Source organism: Lissotriton helveticus, chromosome 1_1 (genome assembly GCF_964261635.1).
Source record: "Lissotriton helveticus chromosome 1_1, aLisHel1.1, whole genome shotgun sequence".
Lineage (NCBI taxonomy): Eukaryota > Metazoa > Chordata > Amphibia > Caudata > Salamandridae > Lissotriton > Lissotriton helveticus.
In genome coordinates this window covers 2,130,158,711-2,130,181,067 of record NC_136057.1, presented here as the reverse complement: position 1 = coordinate 2,130,181,067, position 22,357 = coordinate 2,130,158,711, and the positions used below count along the sequence as shown (strand labels likewise).

Below are 22,357 nucleotides of genomic sequence, written 5' to 3'. Positions count from 1 at the left end.
AGTTAATACAATACGATTCAAATTATAATAGCAGCAATGCAGTGCCAAGCATGTATTTGAAAAAATGGGTCAATCCACATATTACACATATTACACAATTTAATTTTTTTTTTTTACAGAGTGCAAAAAGTTGTCGACGCAGCGTTTCGGTTAGAACGATAGCACCTTCATCAGGACAAGGTTCTAAATGCAGAAACATACAATTAGAAACAGGCACTAGTTAATCCAAAGAACTCTCTTTTTTAAAAAATATTTGGGCACAGGTCATTGTTCAAAATGTAATAGAGCCATACTATGCAATTTTTAATGCAAAACATTCACATGCATACTGTTTTCTTGTGGATTGCGATGGTTTTGGTCATGTGGGGTTCCACTTTAGGTTTAAAGAAGGGAGCGACACATGTCTCTCTGAAATAAACTGTAATTATATTAACTAATGGATTACCTTAATGTTTATGCGAAACCTCTTGTTATCCCTTGGAGGTTAAGTAAAGCGAAATCACCTTCTTTGTAGTGAAACTTTATTGTAGGCGGCTTTATTCATACATGCTCCATGTATTTATAAGTGGGAATACATAAGTGTATAGAGACGTCTTTTTAAATTAGAGGTCACACAGTGAGTTACAATCATTCTACGTTTGACAATAACCTAAGGATAACTAGCGTTACCTTAAGATGCTCTGTAGATGGAGCTAGTGCAGAGGGGAGCCACCGTGATATATTGGACGATCACTGTGAGAGAACACGAAGTATACATTCTTTCAAGCTATTCATTGTTACTTGATTTATTGTACCTTCATTATTGGTAGCCTACGGGGTTTTACTGACCTGGTTATCAGGCAAGTCTAGCCACTACTTGGGAATTCTGTCTGTACGCGCTTGATATGCGCAGAGTTGTCTCTGTTAATAGTTAAAAATACTGTTTTAGTACTGTTCTCGACTGCGATGTGAAGTCGACAGATTTGAATGATCATTGTAAAGTTGAACTTACCCCGAGACCAGGGATTTGAGCCCACCGTTACGCCGTGACTGGATTCTTTATTTACCAATTGTTCGTGACACTGGTTGGTTGTCTGTAGTCTCATAGACCTGTCGTGGAATGGACAGTTTCAGAGCCATATTTGTTCGGTACTATGTGCCAGCATTATTTTGACTTGGCTATAAATTTTAATTATCTATTTATCTAGTCTCGTTCTATCTATATATGCATTATTGACTGTCTTCTTAGTATGGGTAAATTAATAAGCTTATACTTCGATGACCCCATTCCATTTTATCTATCATAGCCAAAGCTGGTCGGATATCCGCGTTTTAGCGTAGGTATAAACATGCCAACCCATTTTGTACATTTACTGCAAAATACGTGTACCATCGATCTTTAAAATTTAGGAAACGGTATTCAAAATTAGAGTTCTTTTAAACGAAGGTCATCAGGACAATCAGAAACAGCCTTGTTCACACCTATAGAGAAGAAAATAAGGTAACCCAACTGAGTATAAATAGAACCCTACTTCCATTAGGTACATTTCCTTGTAGCACCTGTACAAACTGTGCAAATGTGATCAAAGGGGACGTTGTGACACACAAGAACACTAAGCACAAGGTAAAATCATTCATTAACTGCATATCCAAAAATTTAATATATTTAAATAAATGCCTGTGCAACTTGATTTATATCGGCGAAACATCTCGGGAAATCCGATTATGGATGAACGAGCATAAATCCGCTATTCGTTGCAACAAAAAAGGTGCCCCGTTGACAGATCACTGGCACACAGCAGGGCACACTATTGATGTTTGACTTGGTGTGGGTTAGATTTAACCACACTAATAGCAGAGCAGGTAACATAGATACCAAACGGAAGAAAAGAGAACAGTTTTTTATGTCTAGATTTAACTCTGTTAGGGAGGGTTTGAATACAAAAGAAGACTGGGAACGGATTTTATAACATTTATTTACCCTACCCAACCCCATATGGATTGCAGATATTTTGAGAGCCTAATAAGAGATTGTACTTTAGTGAGCCATTTAAACATATATTTGAACCCGTACATCAAGTGACCTAATTAGAATCCGCTTAAATAACACCCAGTGGTCGGTACTAATAAAAGCAATCTAGAGTATTGGCTTAAAAGCAGGCAGAAAGACCTATGGAAGATATATATAGTAATAATATATAAAGATATGGAGAATTAACTTAGGGTTATGAGACTTATAAATTGCTAAAAATATGCTAAACGTGTTAGTGATTGATGAGCATAAATCGGGAAGTTCGATTAAGAATATGCATTGAGATATATATTACGTGGCCGACATGTGCATAATATGTTGAGCTTTACATACCGCGATTTCGATAGAGGACAAGTAATTTCTGATAATTATAGTCATTGTGATAATCGCGGGTTAAATAAAGTTGCAAAGCGACATTGAAAGTGAGGAAATATGAATGTCGTCTACCACGTTACTACTGGAATTGTCCAATAATAGATGCGCGCATTTTAGTAGCGTCAGAGAAATGGCGCGTTTCCAACGAGTGCTTCAGGTAATGGCACCGCGAGATCTTGTATAAATAATACGTGCAAGTTGCTCAGTTCATTTTTCTGACCCCACATAACGAGAGCGACGAGGGGAGCAGGGAGGCCGGTACATGAATACATTGTAAGAACGCTATCTTTAATCCGGTTTTCGATACCCCCTATCAGCAAGATCATGATAATAACATCCAGCTCTAATTCCGGTAAAAGAGTAGCTCAGCCATAGTGACCTTAGTTTAAAAGAACTCGAATTTTGTATACCGTTTCCAAAATTTTAAAGATCAATGGTACACGTATTTTGCAGTAAATGTACAAAATGGGTTGGCATGTTTATACCTACGCTAAAACGCGGATATCCGACCAGCTTCGGCTATGATAGATAAAATGGAATGGGGTCATCGAAGTATAAGCTAATTAATTTACCCATACTAAGAAGACAGTCAATAATGCATATATAGATAGAACGAGACAAGATAAATAGATAATTTAAATTTAGAGCCAAATCAAAATAATGCTGGCACATAGTACCGAACAAATATGGCTCTGAAACTGTCCATTCCATGACAGGTCTATGAGACTACAGACAACCAACCAGTGTCACGAACAATTGGTAAATAAAGAATCCAGTTACGGCGTAAGGGTGGGCGCAAATCCCTGGTCTCGGGGTAAGTTCAACTTTACAATGATCATTCAAATCTGTCGACTTTACATCACAGTCGAGAACAGTACTAAAAACAGTATTTTTAACTATTAACAGAGACAACTCAGCGCATATCAAGCGCGTACAGACAGAATTCCCAAGTAGTGGCTAGACTTTTCTGATAACCAGGTCAGTAAAACCCCATAGGCTACCAATAATGAAGGTACAATAAATCAAGTAACAATGAATAGCTTGCAAGAATGTATACTTTGTGGTCTCTCACAGTGATCGTCCAATATATCACGGTGGCTCCCCTCTGCACTAACTCCATCTACAGAGCATCTTAAGATAACGCTAGTTATCCTTAGGTTATTGTCAAACGTAGAATGATTGTTACTCACTGTGTGACCTCTAATTTAAAAAGACGTCTCTATACACTTATGTATTCCCAGTTATAAATACATGGCGCATGTATGAATAAAGCCGCCTACATTAAAGTTTCACTACAAAGAAGGTGATTTCGCTTTACTTAACCTCCAAGGGATAACAAGAGGTTTCGTATAAACATTAAGGTGATAAATGAGTTAATATAATTACAGTTTATTTCAGAGAGACATGTGTCGCTCCCTTCTTTAAACCTAAAGTGGAACCCCACGTGACCAAAACCATCGCAATCCACAAGAAAACAGTATGCATGTGAATGTTTTGCATTAAAAATTGCACAGTATGGCTCTATTACATTTTGAACAATTACCTGTGCCCAAATATTTTTAAAAAAGGGAGTTCTTTGGATTAACTAGTGCCTGTTTCTAATTGTATGTTTCTCCATTTAGAACCTTGTCCTGATGAAGGTGCTATAGTTTTAACCGAAACGCTGCGTAGACAACTTTTTGCACTCTGTAAAAACAACTTTTAAATTGTGTAATATGTGTAATATGTGGATTGACACATTTCTTTAAATACATGCTTGGCACTGCATTGCTGCTATTATATTTTGAATCGTATTGTATTAACTGTTATAAATTGTGTAATTTTTTAATACTGTTTTCTCTTAATTTAATGTTGAATATTGGTAAACAATTTTATAATTGTTGTTGTTATTTGTGAAAGGTCTTTGAGTGATGAGGGGTGTACACAAGAGGTCTTGACATTGTGTGTTCCCTAGAGACCTTTGAGTTTTCTTGAATTTGGACTACACCACACCCAGTTTTTTAAATACATACAACTGAGACATGCATGGCGGGCAGAGGTTGCGCTACGAGAGCCGCTCCCTGAATATGCCCCGCTTGAGGGCCGCCTACTGCAGGAAAGGATCCCTGAAAAGGCAGTATCTCTGACCTACAAGACGATCATGAACAATAAACCAGATAAACTGGAGGGACTCAGAGCTACGTGGGAACAAGAATTAGGGGAGATGGATGATGTAGACTGGGGGGTGGTTCTGATGCACCCTAGGGAGTTGGCAATCAAATTGCGCTTACGCCTGATCCAGTTCAAGGTCCTACACAGGGTATACTATGATAGAATACGGCTCCATAGAATGGGGGGAGCCTCCGATCCTAGCTGCCCTCGATGCGGACATGATAGCGGGAGTTTCCTCCACATAATATGGACCTGCCCAAATATTCAGGCGTACTGGGTCGCGATCACCACTGAACTGAGTGAAATATTGGAGATAGACATACCACTAGACCCGAAGCTCATCCTCCTGGGCATGACCAATGATGTACACCTGGCCCGCCCGCTGCTAATCTTCCTAGTGTTAGCCTTAGTGGTGGCCAAAAGAGACTTGGCTAGGAAATGGGAGGCGCCTGACACACCCCAGCTTGAGGAGTGGAGAAGGAGTCTAGACATGTACATGGCAGCTGAAAGGGTCACCTATACAGCGAGAGGTTGCCCGAAGAAATTCCGTAGAGTGTGGAGTAAATGGAGACACTATCACGGTTTAGACGGAGGCCTATGAGGGGGTCCAGGAATGTGTATTCTGACTTGTTGTGGGAGGATGGGCTGTGCGGAACTTCGATGATGGGTGGAAAGGCGGACTGTACTAATGTGAAAGAACATGTGAAATATGATGATGGGACATTGCAATCTGACGGACATGGAGGGGATTTGGGGTGGGGGGCGTGGGGACACTTCTTGATGGTGACATGCCAGTTATGTATTTTCTATGTGGAAAAAACAATAAAAATGTTTCCAAAAAAAATAAAAATCTATTACTTGCAGACATATAGTATGAAGATATTGATAGAATCAGCTTTATGAATGACACATAAGGTAAAGAACATATAAAGCTATCCTAAATAGAAGAGTAGCTTAGTCAGTGAGATTTGGGTGGGGGGATCTCAAATTTCGCTACTATCAAAGCAGTGTGCTGCAGATGGGGTGTAGCGACCGAGGTGGGCAATGGACTGTTACCAGGAGGAGCATGGCCAGTACTGAACTGCATTAAGTGGGCCTCTGTCTAGAGTGGTACAGTGGGCAAAAAAAGATGGGCTGGAGTTCTACATGAGCAGCTGACAGTGGTTAGATTATTTGAGAGCATTCCGCTAAGCACCTATTGGGTGTTTGATAGGGGTATACAAGATTCTTGTAATGTGCTTTTTGATAATTTCACAAAATATTGGCACATTTTTTATGCAAGGAAGCGTTTCGCTCTAAAGAATTAATGCAAACAAACGCACTGTGACACAACAGCCACTCACGTTCTGTTGTTCCCATGTGTTTGTGGACTTGTGGTGAATTTTTATCATGAATGGCATCCTCTCTGTAAACGTTTAAATTGAGTGGTGCAGAATTACATAAAGTTACATAATGGCATATTTTGGACATTTCATGTAACAAGTGTCACATGGAATTTCCAACATTATCCAGATCATGCTGGTGTAACTTAAATTTCACCCAAGCCTAGTGTTTGATTGCCAGTAGTATACCTGGAAACCTGTGAGTGGCACAGCTTTCCAAGACTACTATAGCCAATGTTTGTGAATTCCAAAAAGCAGTACATTTGTACACTTTCAAGGAGTACTTCTGTGGGTGCCAATTTACTACTTTTTTGGTAAACCGACCAGGATTTCTATGCGAGTTCCCGATCCAGAAACAAAACAAGTTTAATCTTCTTAGTGTAATCCGCATGGCAAGACAAACCAACACAAACAGTAGACTGTACTTGGCCCTCGACCCAACTACCAATCCAAGAGTGCTTTTATTTGGTATGGAGTGGGTCCGCAAACACACCCCAAGAAGATACTCCCCTGATCTTAAAAGTAATCTAAAGTGCAATGGACTCAGCGTAATACAAGCTTTCACAGAGAAAATTGAGGCTTATAGTGATGTGGAACTTAAGAGAAGTTACCTTTAGGCTTTGGACCAACTAATCCATGTAATTTATTGTCTCTCAAAGGGTGTTAATTGTTGCATCCTTTCCATTCCCAGGAGCATGCAAAGGAATACACCACACGGATCTCTGAAACGCACATCTTTATTCCCCAGCTCTGAGAAAGTGCCCTCTTTCTGCATGGTTGCCACCACTTTTTAATGAATTGCTGATGTACTTTGACTGAGTGTGCCCTGTGCTCCTGCTAATCAGGTACCCAGGGGCTATGTTCTTTCCCTAAAACTGCATTGAAGCCTAAATCCAATTGGCATCTCTGGCCAGAGGTCAGCCTCTGGTAAAAGGTATCACAGTTACCCAAGGCACTGTGACCAGAGAAGGCCTCTAAGGGTTGCAGCACTTATTGTGCCACCCTTAGAGGTCCTGTACCCTGACACTCACACACTTCCTTTGCAGGCTGCGTGTCTTGGTGCAGAACAAAGTGAAGAGTCGACATGGCACACATCCCGCTGCGTGTCTTGGTGAAGAACAAAGTGAAGAGTCGACATGGCACACCTCCCTGTGTATTACGGTTCCAATTTCAGCTGCTGAATTAATCAAATGACTCGAATTCATATCTCTTATTTTTCAGTTTATCCATGTTTTACTGTGTTACTTTTTTCACCTTTTTTTTCTAATTCCTTCAATTTGTCTTACTCATTCAATACGAAGATATTCACACAATCACAGGAGAAGATATAGTTTCCACATGTCATGACTTTATTGAAAGTTACCCAATTCATTTCGGGATTGTTCCCTTCTTCAGGGGTATCTACAATACAAAAAAGTTCCATACACGTCACCATCAACATTGTTGGTATTCTCACTTGATAACAAACTTCCTCACATCTATTGTATTCAGGATTTATACTATTAGTAAACTGCACGTGCAACACTGTATATTTATTGCCAACTGCTTATGAATTGCTCTCATCATTCACTAAACTGATACAACAATCCCCTTGCAAGTACCTGCAATGTTATCAAAATGCCATATCTCTCGATCAAACCTCCCGTGTTAAACTAACACCTCTCCCATATTCATTCAGTTCACCTCTTCAATCCCTTAAACAACGCTGGTTTTTAAAGTGCTTACCGTAACATGTGTTGGATTACACATAAGAAAACCCAAACTCGCTAAATGCAAACTCCTTTTTAAACGAGCATCTTGAATTCCGAATCGTCATCTCAGTGTTTAATGGAGTGCCGATGCACACATTTCACTCTCGGTCTGAATTGGATTAACTGCTAAGAGTAAAACATGGTTAAACTGAAAAATAAGAGATATGAATTTGAAATTGGAACAGTAATAGGCTCCTCTTTGTTCGTTTAAATTGTGGCGCAATTGGGCAGAGTGCGAATCTAGCATGCACTCCTCTACAGTTCTGAAGTTGGCAAGCTTATATAACAAGATTGGGAGTACGCTGATGTGCATCTTACCACCCCAAATAATGCTCATTGAATTATTTTTCCGTCCTCTTTTGCAAGATTGCACCCAGGAAAAAATAGGAATCATATACATGTAAGGTGATCAATTGGACCTCATGTCTGTTGTCCGTGAGGATCCCTTTTACGGATGCCTATTGTCCATAATTTTGGGCCTTTCAGGGAACAGAACTGTTCCCCTTGTTGTAATTTGGCAGCGATCGGGGTTAGCATTTAGCTGAAGCCATCTTGTTTTCGGCAGCCATCTTGTCTGCCATGTGCTCACCATGTGCTCTGTCCTTCCTTGCTGTCGTTTACGATCGCTGCCCGAGGAGACCCGCGTCTTGGCAACCACAGCGTTTTTCCTCTCTTTCTGATCTGACCCTTCAGGTGGTGCCGGTCCTCGACTGAGATCTCTTCTGTTGATTCGCTGTGCAATGACCATTTGGTCGATTCAAGAACTTGGCAGTTGAAATCTGGACATTTGGGATTGGTAAGGTCATTTGATGCGATGCTTGCTGTTTGGTTTGGTATTTGTATTGGCCAATTTTGGGATTTTGAGATTTGGGTATATATAAATTGCAATTAATATAGGCAGGTAATGAGGAGAATTTTCTCTACTTTGTATAAGATTTGAATGGCAAAACATGATTTAAGTGCTGCTTTGCGTATAATACTGCATATATTGCACTATTTTTAGCATGCCTGTTTCTAGCACACTTCGTAGAATGTGTTGCTTTTGTAGTGGTACCAGTATGAGACTCGATGAGACACAACCACCACCCCTGGAGGGGACTCCTAATAGGGATATGTATATTAAATATGGTATTTCTTCTATAATGTACAGCACGTTATGCAATAAATATACTAGTAAGGATCCTGAGTTGCTTTGGCCTATGTATGGGTCATTTGGTTTACGAAAGATTCAGTATGTGGAACAATGTATGTTTAAGCGAAGGACTAGGCAAGATATGTTTGACTGTGTACGAAAGTGGGAGAAAGAGGTGCATGAACGAATGAAGCGAGAGCAAGCCTTGATCGAAAAAGAACAAAGAAAAAGTATTCGTGCGAAAGCATTAGAAATAAAAAATTAAGAAATTAAAGAAATAAAAGAGAGAGAAGATGGTGAGCATCATTTGCAGGTAACTGGCCAATACGCTGGGGCGTGGCCAGCCAGGCAAACATGGCGGACGCGACTTTCTAATGCTCCGTCTGGCGGGCCCTGAATTATCCTACAATTCCCCTGCCAAAGTGTTCCCAACTCCTGATTGCCGGGTGGCGGGGCTGCGGACCCACCTGTGGAGTCTACGCGAGAGAGCTGTGGCGAGGAACGAGCCGCCGGTAACTGTGAAGCGGACATTGTGCGGCGGCGGCGTATGGGAGCAGTAAAGGCGCGAAAACTCGCCCGCGACCCCAACGCTGTGGAGCCTGGTGAGTAGCTGGCAGAGCAGTGCGAGATCGGGCTTGCCGGGTGCCGTAACTGCCTGGACGGTGCGGCGGCTGCTGGAGATGACCACACGGGGGAGAAGCAGACGGTGCGAGGCGTCTGGAGCGGCCGTGTGAGGCTATGTGCCGGGTGATGGCGCTGACCGGCGCCGAGCAGTGACGGAGGTGCGACGCGGGCGGACAGGGCTGAGGAGAGGCACGTTGACCGGCTCTGGATGCACTGCTTATGCTGCCTGGACACCAGCGAGAGAGACGGAGACTCGGCGGCTGGCGGACCCGGCTTTGGAGGCGGCGTGGCAGGAGGTGGCGAAGTGGGCTGAGGCAGGCCCCCCTGTCATACATAAGCCCCGAAAGGCTCTTCGGCAGGGGCAAAGGCGGTAAGCCTGTGGTATGCTGTGGCGGGTTGGTGGCGGACTGTCAAGCTGAGCCATGCCCTGGTGAGTGGAGACTGATTGGCGCTGCCATACTCTGGGGGTAGTGGCTGCCACCACTCGCTGCCACACGGTGATTTGTTATCTCAGGAGACACTGCTGGCTGGGCGCCCTGACCATCGTGCACGGACTGAGGGGGTCCCTGGGGCTCCGCTGAGAGCTGGGAGTCCCTGCAAAGCGGCGGGGAGCGGGCGTTGCGCGGCAGAGGTGCTGCGCCTGGCCGAACAATATCAACACTTAAGGGCCATTTTGTCATAGGTGCCATTTTGAACAGTGCTGTGGTGTATGGCCCCTGCCCCTGGACTAAGCTGGCCGCTCCTTATGCGCCGCTGCTGCTAGACACTGCGGTGGATCCGGAGGCGGGAACTGGATGATACCCCCCTGCGTGGCTGAGAGGGGGGCGCTCCTACAACCTGCGCCCGCCTGCCTTGTTGGGTCGGGGCGAGCACTGTCCGGCGGAGGCTGGGCGGAGCGGCTACTAGGCCCTGGCTGTTTCGTGTGTGTCGCCTGCTGGTGGGAGGCTGCTGAGGCGGCTCCTTCTCTGCTCGCTTGAAGCGCATCGCCACCCTATTGTACGAGGTGGACTCCCCTCTCAAGCTGCCACTAGGCACGGGGACTGACGTGTTGATGCCTACGGCGCAGCAGTTAGCAATGGGCCTGTTAAGGGACAAGACCGCGGGGAAGCAACAAGAAGCGAGTGGCGCGGATCTCACGCCAGCACAGCGGCGGAAAGTCGCTGAGCCTGACAACACCCTGGCAGCCAAACTGGACTCTGTCCTGGCCGCAGTGGAACGCATCTGCGCCACATTGGCGCAAACTAAGACCTCCCTGGAGGCGCGCCTGGACAAAGTCACGTCTGACTTCACGCTGCTCCACGCGGACCACCGCAAATTGTCGGACTCTGTCGCAGAACAACGCCGCACGGTTCAATAGCTGCAGCCAGTGGTGCGCAGTCACGCCTCAGCTCTGCAGGACCTGGTCGACAGAGTACACGTGCTGGAGGACCGTGCGGACTATGCAGAGGGACGCTCTCGTCGTAATAACTTCAAAAAGGGGGTGGTGATGGACAGAGTATCTGAGTTAATCAGAACACTCCTACCCAGTCAACAGATCAGGGCTTGATCCATCACCGTTTTTTAGCTCACTGCACCATCCCAGTTCAGAACCTGGCTATATGCAAATTAGTCTGTCCCTGGCCCAGTGCATCATGGGAACAGGGCATACCAAACTACCAAGCCAATTCTTCACTGGAAAGGAAACAAGCTTCTGGGGACCGGTTTCTGGCATTACAGCCGTCGTCGGCCCGGCTTGCTTGAATCCTGATGGTGCAATGAGCAAGGGACTCACGTCTGAGCATACCCTTCCACACTCATGGTGGCCAAAATAATTTCAAAAAGGGGGTGGTGATGGACAGAGTATCTGAGTTAATCAGAACACTCCTACCCAGTCAACAGATCAGGGCTTGATCCATCACCGTTTTTTAGCTCACTGCACCATCCCAGTTCAGAACCTGGCTATATGCAAATTAGTCTGTCCCTGGCCCAGTGCATCATGGGAACAGGGCATACCAAACTACCAAGCCAATTCTTCACTGGAAAGGAAACAAGCTTCCGGGGACCGGTTTCTGGCATTACAGCCGTCGTCGGCCCGGCTTGCTTGAATCCTGATGTTGCAATGAGCAAGGGACTCACGTCTGAGCATACCCTTCCACACTCATGGTGGCCAAAATAATTTCAAAAAGGGGGTGGTGATGGACGTCAGAGTGGTGGGCCTGCCGGAAGGAGAAGAAGGGAAAAACCCCAAGAGGTATACTGAGGACTGGCTGTGGTCACTTCTACCGACTGAAGCGCGGTGTGCCCTTTCCGCACTTCGTGGTGGAAAGGGCACACCGAGTGCCGGCACAGATCCGGAAGCCAGGAGACAGACCTCGTCCGTTTCTCTTCAAGCAACTCAACTACCGTCCGCGACACGGTGCTCCGCGAGACCAGGAAGCTGAGCGACCTGAGAGTGGGCAATAGCCGTGTTATGCTGTTCCCGGACTACACGGCGACGGTGCAGAAACGGCGCGGCTCCTATCTGGCAGTGAAGAAACAACTTCAGGAACTGGACCTGCCCTACTCCTTGCTGTTCCCCTCCCGCCTGCGAGTGGCCACTAAGGAAGGCACGCGCTTCTTTGACGCTCCATCTGATGTCTGGGACTGGCTGGAAGAGACTGGACAATGGTCAGGGACAAGGCCGGCAGGCCCAGAAGAGGGCGGCTGGCAGGGGCACCTCTCCAGGAAACGGAGGAGGAAGCAGGAGAACCGGAGGACAGTGGGTCCAGGTCTGGAAGCACCCAGCCCAGAAAAGATGAGGCAGGAGAGGCAGGAGGCACTTGAGGCGGTGGCGACGCTGGGACTATTGGACGCTACTGAGAGCAAGGAGACTGCCGGCTGAAATGATTGCAAGTGGATCGTCCTCGCCGTCCACTGTGCTGTCGGAAGACGCTACCCTGCCTACGGTGACACCGCAGACGGCTGACTATATAGCGTGATGGATAATGGACATCTGCTGGACTACTGTTCTGTCCATATTTCTCAGAATGTTCGATATATCCTTTGCATGTTGGCTGTGGCGCGCTGCTGGGGATAGAGACAGTCTTTGGTGTCCTGCGCAAGCCTAGACCGCAGACTTGATAGGGTGTCATAGCTATGTTGCGGCGCGCCGGCTGGGGAGGTGGTTAGGCGCCCGCCGCGTAGTGAGGGCTTTGCAGGGTGGGCCGAGCAGTCACGGCACATCGTAGCTCTTCAGCTGTACCGAACACATCTCAATCACTCTAAGTGCCCAGGATAGGGGAGTGCTTGCTGGCTGTGGGGCTTTTGGGTAGTTGACAGCACACCCCCCTAATCAGCCATTACGCTGACCTCCTACCTCTACTGGGGGTGGATCCTGTTGCAGTTTGGACGTATGCTCCTTCGGTCATGCGCCCTTTTGGTTCGTTTCGAGTTCTTTTTTGTTGTTTCCTGTTTTGTATGCGGCACATCAACTTTCTCCCCAGAAGCTGTCCGTTGCTTCCCCCTGAGGCGCCCCCCTGGTGTTGCGCGGGCCAGACACGCGCGATCACATGGCACACACTAGCATCCTGACATGGAATATCCGCGGCATGCATACGCCGGCACGACGCTACTCAGTATTTTCTTATCTGCAGCGCCATGGGGTGGGGATTGCCCTTCTTCAGGAGACACATATGACACAGGTCGAACTAGACAGGCTTCGGAAGCGCTGGAGGGGGCAATTACATGGTACCACCTTCTCAGCGCATGCGCGAGGCACCCTGATATGGGTTAGAGCGGGTGTCTCGTTCAGTTGTACAGACACGACAATAGACCCAGAGGGCAGATATTGCCTAGTGCGGGGACGGCTAAATGGTCAAGACATCTTGCTAGGCTCCCTTTATGCCCCCAACACAAATCAGGCCACCTTCCTAGAGTCCCTGAACCTGATCCTTCACTCATATGCTTGCCTCCCTTGGTTGTTAGGTGGGGACTTTAACATGGTGCTGAATGTCAAGCTGGATCGCTCCTTCCCGCCGCTCCGAGCTACGATGGCGATGACCAATGCGCAAGCGTTCGGGATTGGCTCGACCACTGGGGGATACACGACCTATGGCGGGTACAACATCCTGACGATAGAGTGTACTCATACCTCATACTACTCCCCAGTACATGGCTTGCATGTCCGGCTGGACCGGATACTTGGCACCCAGTCACTGCTCCCTTTGCTCGCCGAATCGGACTATTTGGGGAGGACACATTCTGATCACAACCCCCTGTGCTTTAAGTTGGACTGGGGGGCAGACCGCCAGCCCGTGCCTAAGTGGAGGCTCCAACCGGCTGCGCTTGAAAATCCTGAGTTCCGCTCTTCACTGGGTGTGGCTGTTTTAGACTATTTTGAAAATAATGTGGGCTCTGCAAGCAGCGCTACGGTGGAGTGGGATGCGCACAAGTCGGTCATACGGGGGCACTGCATGGGAACCTCCTGGAGCATACGCAAGCAACTGTCCAATTCCCTTACACGACTAGAGAATGAGCTGTTACAATACGAAAGGGAGGGCGAGGGGACGGGGCTGCACACACGAACGCTGAGCGATATGCACGCTACTCATGCAACCCTCATGGAGCAGTTGCGGTGCCATAATTTTGCGGCGCATACAGCTAGAACACATGCCAGGGCAGATAGGGCCGGGCGACTCCTAGTCTGGCTGATACAAAAGGAGAGCAGGGGGGCACCGATAGGGGCGCTTTGCACGCCGGAGGGAGGGATGCTATACACGCAGCGCGAGATTCGCCGTGCCCTGGTTGCGCACTACACGCAGCTATACCGGGCCCGGGGCTCTGGCCCTCGGCACGCGTTAGAAAGCTTTCTGGACTCAATTACTCTGCCGGTGGTCCCTGAGGAACACCAAGACACCCTCAACGTGCCTCTTACGCTAGAAGAGGTGGGAGATGCGATCCAAGCCCTAGCGACTGGGAAACACCGGGGCCTGATGGATTGCCAGCTGAGCATTACAAGGCCTACCGTGACACCCTTGCTCCCCTACTCCTCCGCATGTACAACACGGCTATCGATGAGGGCTCGCTTCCTGCATCCATGCGAGAGGCGTTTCTGGTCTCCTTGCCCAAACCTGATAGGGATCCGACGGCGCTGGGCTCCTACAGACCACTGGCAATGCTTAACGTTGACTATAAGATCCTAGCTAAGCTGCTGGCTGAGCGGCTGGTGCCAGTGGTCCCGCACCTTGTCCATACTGATCAAAATGGGTTTGTGCCGGCGCGGTCCACGTCCTTGAACCTCAGGAGATTCTTTAGAGTAGCCGACGGGGCGCTGGGGAGGTGGCCCAGGGCGGGATGCCTAATACTTGACCTGGAAAAGGCATTTGACAGCCTGGAGTGGGGGTATTTGGCAGAGGTGTTGACACGCTTTGCGTTTGAGGTGGACTTCCTGCAAATGGTTGACCTACTCTACAAGCGACCTGTGGCGAGGGTGCGGTTGGGCCCTTACGTTTCGGAGGCAGTGGTGGTGGGCAGGGGCACTAGGCAGGGTTGTCCCCTGTCTCCTCTACTATTTGCACTAGCAATAGAGCCTTTGGCTGCAGCGTTGCGGCAGACTTTGGACCTGGGGATTCCTCTAGGGGATGCCACGCATCAGGTCTCATTATATGCTGACGACCTGCTCGTCTTCATTAGGGACGTGCACTGTATACCGGGGCAGCTGGCCCAGAGGCTAGACGAATTTGCTACAATCTCGGGACTCCGGGTAAACATGGCCAAGTCCTGCTTATATGCGTTCGGCAGTGGGGTGGATGACCCTGAGTACTGTCTGGGGGGCACAAGAGTCTCATGGAAGGCTGATACCTTTAAATATCTGGGGATCCAGATCTATCGCCAACCGGCTGACCTGTTTGACGGGAACCTGGGGCGAGTGGTGACATCGCTTAAGTCCCAGATAAACTTTTGGTCCACGCTCCCGCTGACTATTACAGGTAGGGTGTCGCTGACCAAAATGATCATGCTTCCTAGGCTTCTATATTATTTTGTTAATCTGCCCCGGTTCATCCCGAGCCCTTTCTTCTCTAAACTTAACGTGGTCCTCTGCGACTTCATTTGGGGCACATCCCGGCATCGGCTAGCGTTGCCGAAACTGTTCCTGCCAACGGACAAGGGGGATTGGCTGCCCCTTGCTTTGAGCTCTACTACCTTACCGCGCAGCTACAGTGTATTGCCCGCTGGTTGGCGGACAAGGGAAGGGAGGACACTGCCACGGCTGAGCCACCATATTCTCTGAGCCGTGTCACCGCACTCTTTCACCCACTGGCACCGCCTGAGAAGCCCGCCCCACCACTGCTGGCAGTCGCATACAAATGCTTCCATTGAGCCCTATTCCTCACCCGCAAGGTGTTCCCATATGCGCCTGCTATCCCCCTGGCGGGCTCCCCAGGGAGCGGGAGGGCTATCGCTTACCCTAAACTAGATCAATGGGGAGAGGCGGATGTTCAGACACTGGGGGACTTATATAGAGACAGAGAGCTGGTGGCCTACGAAACATTGATAGCTGAAAATGGGTTACCGCCGGGAGGATTCCTGCTACACCGCTTGCTAGTGGCGAAAATGGCGGCTCGCTGGGGCGACATGGCGACGGAGCCCACGCAACATCTCACTATGCAGTACCTGCACGTCATGGGGAGGGGCAGGCACCTGGTCCACTGGTTCGCCGCATCGATACGGGCGCACACAGAGATTAGCCTAGCCCCACTCAGAGGCAAGTGGGAACGAGACGTAGACAGGGCGCTAACTGATAAGGAGTGGGAGCGGCTGCTTAAGAGCCCGGTGCGCATACCCCGAAACATGCGACTTCGACTGATACAGCTCATTATTATCCATAGGGCTTACCTCACCCCTGAGCTCATCAATAGGTACTTTCACCGCTCTGACTCATCCTGCCCCAGGTGTGATGAGCTGGACGCAGGGCTGGTCCATCTCCTATGGAACTGCCCCAGGCTGGGCACTTATTGGCACGTGATCTGTGGAGCGCTTAGGGAGTACACGGACCGTGCCATCCCCTATGGCTGGCCCGAGTGCCTTCTGCACCAATTCCAGAGGAAGCCCCAGGACAAGGCATCTTCTCGCTTTCTATATCTGGGCTTAGTGGTGGCTACGCGACTGATCACGAGACGGTGGAAGGAACGCGAGCCGCCGGCTGCGCAAGCGTGGGTATCCTCCCTTAAGGCGTGGGCGCAGGCGGAATGGATAGCCATTCGGAGAGAGGAAACAATTGGGCACCGTAATGAGCCCATGGCGGAGCAGTGGGAACGTATGCTTCGGGCTTTACGCCTGCCAGGGGAAATGGATGAGCTGGAAACTGGAGGGGCCTAGGTAGCTGTTGGAACTTGATGCCATTCTGCGCTTTACCGCCTCTAGGCGCGTAGGCCTGTGCTGCACACGGGCTTACACAAGCTGATGCGCGCTGGGGGGGAGGGAGTTGCATGCACATGTGTATGAATTTCTGCCGCTATAGTTTAAATGTTTACACACCTGTTAGATTAATGTCATCTCTAAATGTGGACACATAGCAGCGGGATTCGCCTCGTAATTCTGTACCTAAGCCAGATGGGTCTGTAGGGCAGATGCACTACGCCTCAGGACGCTTTGGACTGCATTTTGGATGGGTGCGTCAGGCCATACTGCAATTGTCCCCACATGTGTTATCATGAGCGGGGATACAAGCCTGTACACCTATCTGCTTTGTGATATTATAATGCTGTACAAACATGTTTGGTTTGCCGGTTTCTGCTGATCGACTCCTACACTGTACCCTGAACTATATACTATAAAATGCTAATAAAATAGATTTGACAAAACTGGCCAATACGCTGTTCGGCGACCCCTTTATCATATCCTTAATAAACCACAAGATGATTCCCTTTTGCTAGACCGTTCTCCTCCTTATACTTTCCCTTCTACTCCTCATGAGTCAGATGAGGACTCTGCTAGAGAGCAAGAGAGATTACGGGAAACTCGTTCTATGTTGACCGCTGGTGGTGCGTCTGAGCTTAGATCCGCTGCTCGCAAAGCAGTTAGTGGTGTTGCTCCTGCTTCTGAAATTTTAGATAACATAAAAAAACTGGCAGGAGTGGGACCAACTATATTTCACCGAGACATTTGCCGCAGAAGTCATTGTGCGGTTTAGGAAACATTCTGATGAGTTGGAGCCCAATGATATAGCAAATGACTGTAAGCAAATGCGTAATGGTCTTTTCCTCTTCTCTAAGGTGGCTGACTCAATCAGACGTTTGCGTGCTGAAGCAGTCCGTTTGCGAAAAGAGAAAAAGGCAGCAGAGGCAGCTGCACAAACATCCCAGACCAGCGGGACGCAGGCTTCTACCTCCGAAACAGATAAGAATGTAGTAGTTCATGTGAGACCTATGCGGGAAGCCGCACCTTTGTATGTTCCTCCTAGATGTACGGGAACAGATGATGATGAGAATTCCACTGATGTAAAGGGTTATTTTATTTGTAATTGGGTTTACACTCCTTGGAATAGAGCTGATGTAAAGGCTCTTAAAATTGCATTGCCTGATCCGCTGAAAAATCCAGCCGCTTTTTATAAGGAAGTTGAGGGTGCCATTAGCTTATGTACCATGTTTTTCGGAGTTATATAGCTGCCTGATATGTGGAGAACTGTTCGTGAAGTTGATCATCGTGCAACTTTTGGGGTGTTATGGAAAAAATTAGAAGAAATGGACCAAGAAAGGGAACCCGCACGGAAACCATGTCAGTTAATTTTAGATCTTCGAGCAGCTATATTAATTAAGTTAAAGACGATTATTCCTCCTAAAAAGATAGACTGGACTGTATTAGCATCTTAAAAGCAAAAGACAGATTAATCGGTTTCTGACTTCTTTACATGTTTTGAGGAGGCATTCCACAATTTTAGTGGCCAGTCATTGACAGATGACTTGGGCAGGCATCTGTTTGTCGATAAATATGTCGCCAACCTGTTGCCAGGAATAGCTAGTCGCCTAAAGGCCAGCGAGAGTTCATGGACTACTTCTTCCCCGGTTTCCCTTTTGACACTGGCTCAGTATTATGAACGGCAGGAATTAGAAGCGAAGGGTAATGAGGATAAGAAGACTAAGTAGTTAAAAATGAAGGTTATGTTAGCTCAGGCTTATGGTCCGCCTTCTAGAGGTGGTGACAGGGGTGGACGTGTGTCTTATGGTTCGTCTTTTCCTCCTTATGCTCGTCCGCCTTTGTCTTCTGACCGGTGTGCGTACTGTAAGAAATTTGGACATTGGGCTGCTGATTGTCCAGTATTGCATGCTCAGCAGTATCCACGTGGACGGGGACAGATGAGAAATCGTTCAGGATATTCAGGGCCTAGAGGAAGCAAGGATAATCGTGCTAGGGTTCATACTATATACGTATGGACAGAATGGTTTTAACACTTTCGATAGACCGAACCAATATCAAATGTCTGACTATTGGTCGTCTGATTTGAAGGATTCTGTTTATGCATAGGACTGCCTAGGATGGGGTAAGGAATCAGTTTATGTCCCAGTAGATCAGAAGGGTCCCTATGTTACAGCACATGTTTTGGGTTCTACTGATTGGTTTCTGGTGGATACAGGAGCTACTTGTATACACCTTATCTAAACAATTGGTTCCAAGGGCTCCCCTGTCTGGCTTAACCATTACATCGATAGGTTTCGATGGAACACCTTCCCTTAGCCCACTGTCACAACCACTTACATTTCATATTGACAAATTTACTGCTCCATGTCCATTTTTGCTTTCTACAAACACACCGGACAATATTGTGGGTCTTGATATGCTCAAGTATTTCAGGGCTACGATACGATGTTCTCCAGAAGGTGTACGTGTTATTTTGAATGACAACTACCCCGTGATGGAGAGAGCTTGTCTTGTTAAAGAGGACATTGCATTAGCTTTGCTCCCTAGTACTTTGTGGACTACTTCAGACACCAATGTAGGGCAAATGGTTATTCCACCTGTACATATTAGTGTTAAGGCGGGCGCTTCATTGCCACGCTTGCCTCAATACAAAATTTCTCAAGAAGGCGAAGAAGCACTTGTGCGCTTTGTCCATGATTTAATTGAAGTGGGGTTGTGGAAGAAGTTCCTTATAACATTTGCAACAGTCCTATCCTTCCCATTTTGAAAAAAGATACTGACACTAGGATTTACAGCTTCATCATTGATTTGCAAGAAGTTAATAAGATTGTAGTACCACAATACCCCGTGGTTTCTGACATAACGACACTTCTTACCTTAGTTCCTTTGACAGCTACTACATTCACTGTGATTCACCTCAAGAATGCTTTCTTTTCGATTCCTATTCATCCTGATAGCCGATATTTGCTCGGCTTCACTTTGAACAATTGATCGTATAGATTTTGTAGAATTCCTGTGGGATATACTGAGAGTCCTAGTATTTACAGTCAAGCATTGAAAAGACAACTTGATTCTTTCACTTTGCCTGAAGGAGTGGCTCTCATACAATATGTCGATGACATCTTGTTGGCAGCCGATACACCCTATCAGTGTGAAAAATGTACTTTGTCTTTGCTTTCCTTTCTTGCTTCATACCACCACAAAGTGTCACAGAAGAAATTGCAATATTGTAGACCGAAGGTTACCTATTTAGGTCACCTTCTGTCTAAGGAGGGGCGTGCACTTACACCAAATAACACTCCAGCAATTTTAGACACACCAGTGCCTTGTACTCAGAAAGATGTCTGTGCATTCATTGGTCTTACTTCTTTTTGTAGGCAATTGATATTAGGTTTTTCACTGCTCTGCACCAGTGTTGGGCACTCTAGATTACACAAAGGCTTTTACATTCTATGTACACGAGAAAGATGGGTCTGTATTGTCAGTCTTAGTACAGACACACGGTGACAAGCAGCAACCCTGTGCATATTTTTCAGCTGTTCTTGATCCCGTTGCTCGTTCATTGCCTGGGTGTTTCAGTTCAGTTGCAGCATCCATACGTCAGAGTGAAGGGATAGTTTTGTCACATAAATGTTTGGTGCTAGTACCCCATGCAGTCGATACCCTTTTGAACCAGACTAAGACGCAACACTTGACTAGTGCTCGTTTGACAGGATACAAATTGACACTGTTGGCCCCTCACATTACCCTGAAGAGATGTGCAACTTTGAACGCAGCTACTTTGTTACCATATCCAGCGACTCAGACTCAGTCACAGGAATCTCATGATTGTATATTCCTTACTGAGGAACAGACAAAGGGTTGCGTCGATTTGCAAGATACGCCCCTTTCAAATGTAGATGGGGAACTATGGATTGATGGGTCTTGTTTGAAGTTACCAGATGGCACGACCTCACCCGCATATGCAATTACGACACTTCAGACAGTAGTGGAGACAGCTCGTATACCACAGAAGTCAGCTTAAGCAGCGGAGTTAATAGCTTTGACATGAGCGTGTGAACTTAGCACTGACTTGCGTGTGAACATCTATACAGATAGCCGCTATGCTTTTGGAGTGGCCAATGATTTTGGCCTACTTTGGAAGGAAAGAGGCTTTTGTTAAGTGTAGCGCACACAAGAAAGTGACTGATAAGACAGGACAAGGCAAAGCCTGTGCAGATCGCACAGCTCGTGAGACTTCGATGCAACGAAGCACTACATCTATGTACGTAGTGAAGTCACAAGCTGAACGTTGGCATGATGATAGACAAGTGCTAGACATACGGAGATCTACTTCTGTGGAAGAACTTGAGCAATGGTCTAAAGAGGGAATGTTGGATCATGAGGGCTGTTGGCGCAATAAAGAGATGGATAAGTGGAAACTCCCTATAGCCTATTTACAGTCTATGGTTTAGATGGCACATGGGCCATGCAAATGTTGGAGCCTCAGCAATAACAAAATTGCTTACGCGAGCTTGGGAGCAGCCAGAAATTGCCGCACAGCTAATAGGATAGTACAGTCCTGTTTGATCTGTTGGCAGTACAATCCTGGTAAAGGGACACGGACTCCTTCAGGAGGGTTTGCTGCACCAACCGCACCTTTTGAAGTTTTGCAAATGGATTACATCCAACTTGAACATTGCAATAACTTGAAGTATGTTCTAGTGGTGGTATGTGCCTTCAGTAAATGGATAGAGGCATACCCTACAAAGGATAATACGGCTCTTACCACGGCAAAGGTGCTTTTAAAGGAATTCTTCCCTAGATTTGGTGTTTGCAAACTTTTGTGGAGTGACAACGGACCTCATTTTATTGGGCAAGTTGTTGAGTATGTCCTGAAAGGATTAGGGATCAAACAGAAGTTCCATGCAGTCTTCCACCCACAATCAACAGGATTGGTGAAGAGGAATAACGCTACTTTGAAATTTAAATTAGCGAAAATACTGACTTTAACGTCTTTGAAATGGCCTGATTGTTGTCTATTAGATCAGTGCCACATTCATGATCTGTATTCTATGAACAAAAGGGGATAGGTCCATAAAAAAGTGGTGGGGGCTAGACCCTTTATAGAATATGTAACACAAATTGCCCGAACCACATAATCTCCACAAGCTTCTTGAGAGGGAACGATCAATTTATTGTGATCACCCTCAACACTTTACTTAGTGTCAATGTTTTTTTAAATCTTTTTCAAGTTTCTTACCTAATTAAATTATTGTGAGCGCCTCTCGTGTTAGGGGCGACACGGTCCCGTTTCTCCTTCCAGGCACTGATCGGGAGTGTCTGGTTTTTCGCCCCTAACACGAGAGGCGCTCACAATAATTTAATTAGGTAAGAAACTTGCCGCTTTGTATATTGGAGTATACAATCACGGTACATAAAACTATAACATCACGTTATTATTCCTTTAACAGTGAAAGAACACCATCCACAGAAAATAAGTGAATGGTCTTTTTATTCATTTAGAGTGGTACAGCTGGGGTTTCTTGTTCTTTTGAATTCATGAATGCTAAATACA

General features: G+C 46.8%; 1 protein-coding gene across 9 annotated transcripts in view; it reads left to right on the top strand.

Annotated features, from left to right (window-relative positions):
* HFM1 (helicase for meiosis 1) overlaps positions 1-22,357 on the top strand; it is a 4,349,684-nt gene that overhangs the window by 1,197,581 nt on the left and 3,129,746 nt on the right. The window lies entirely within an intron of this gene.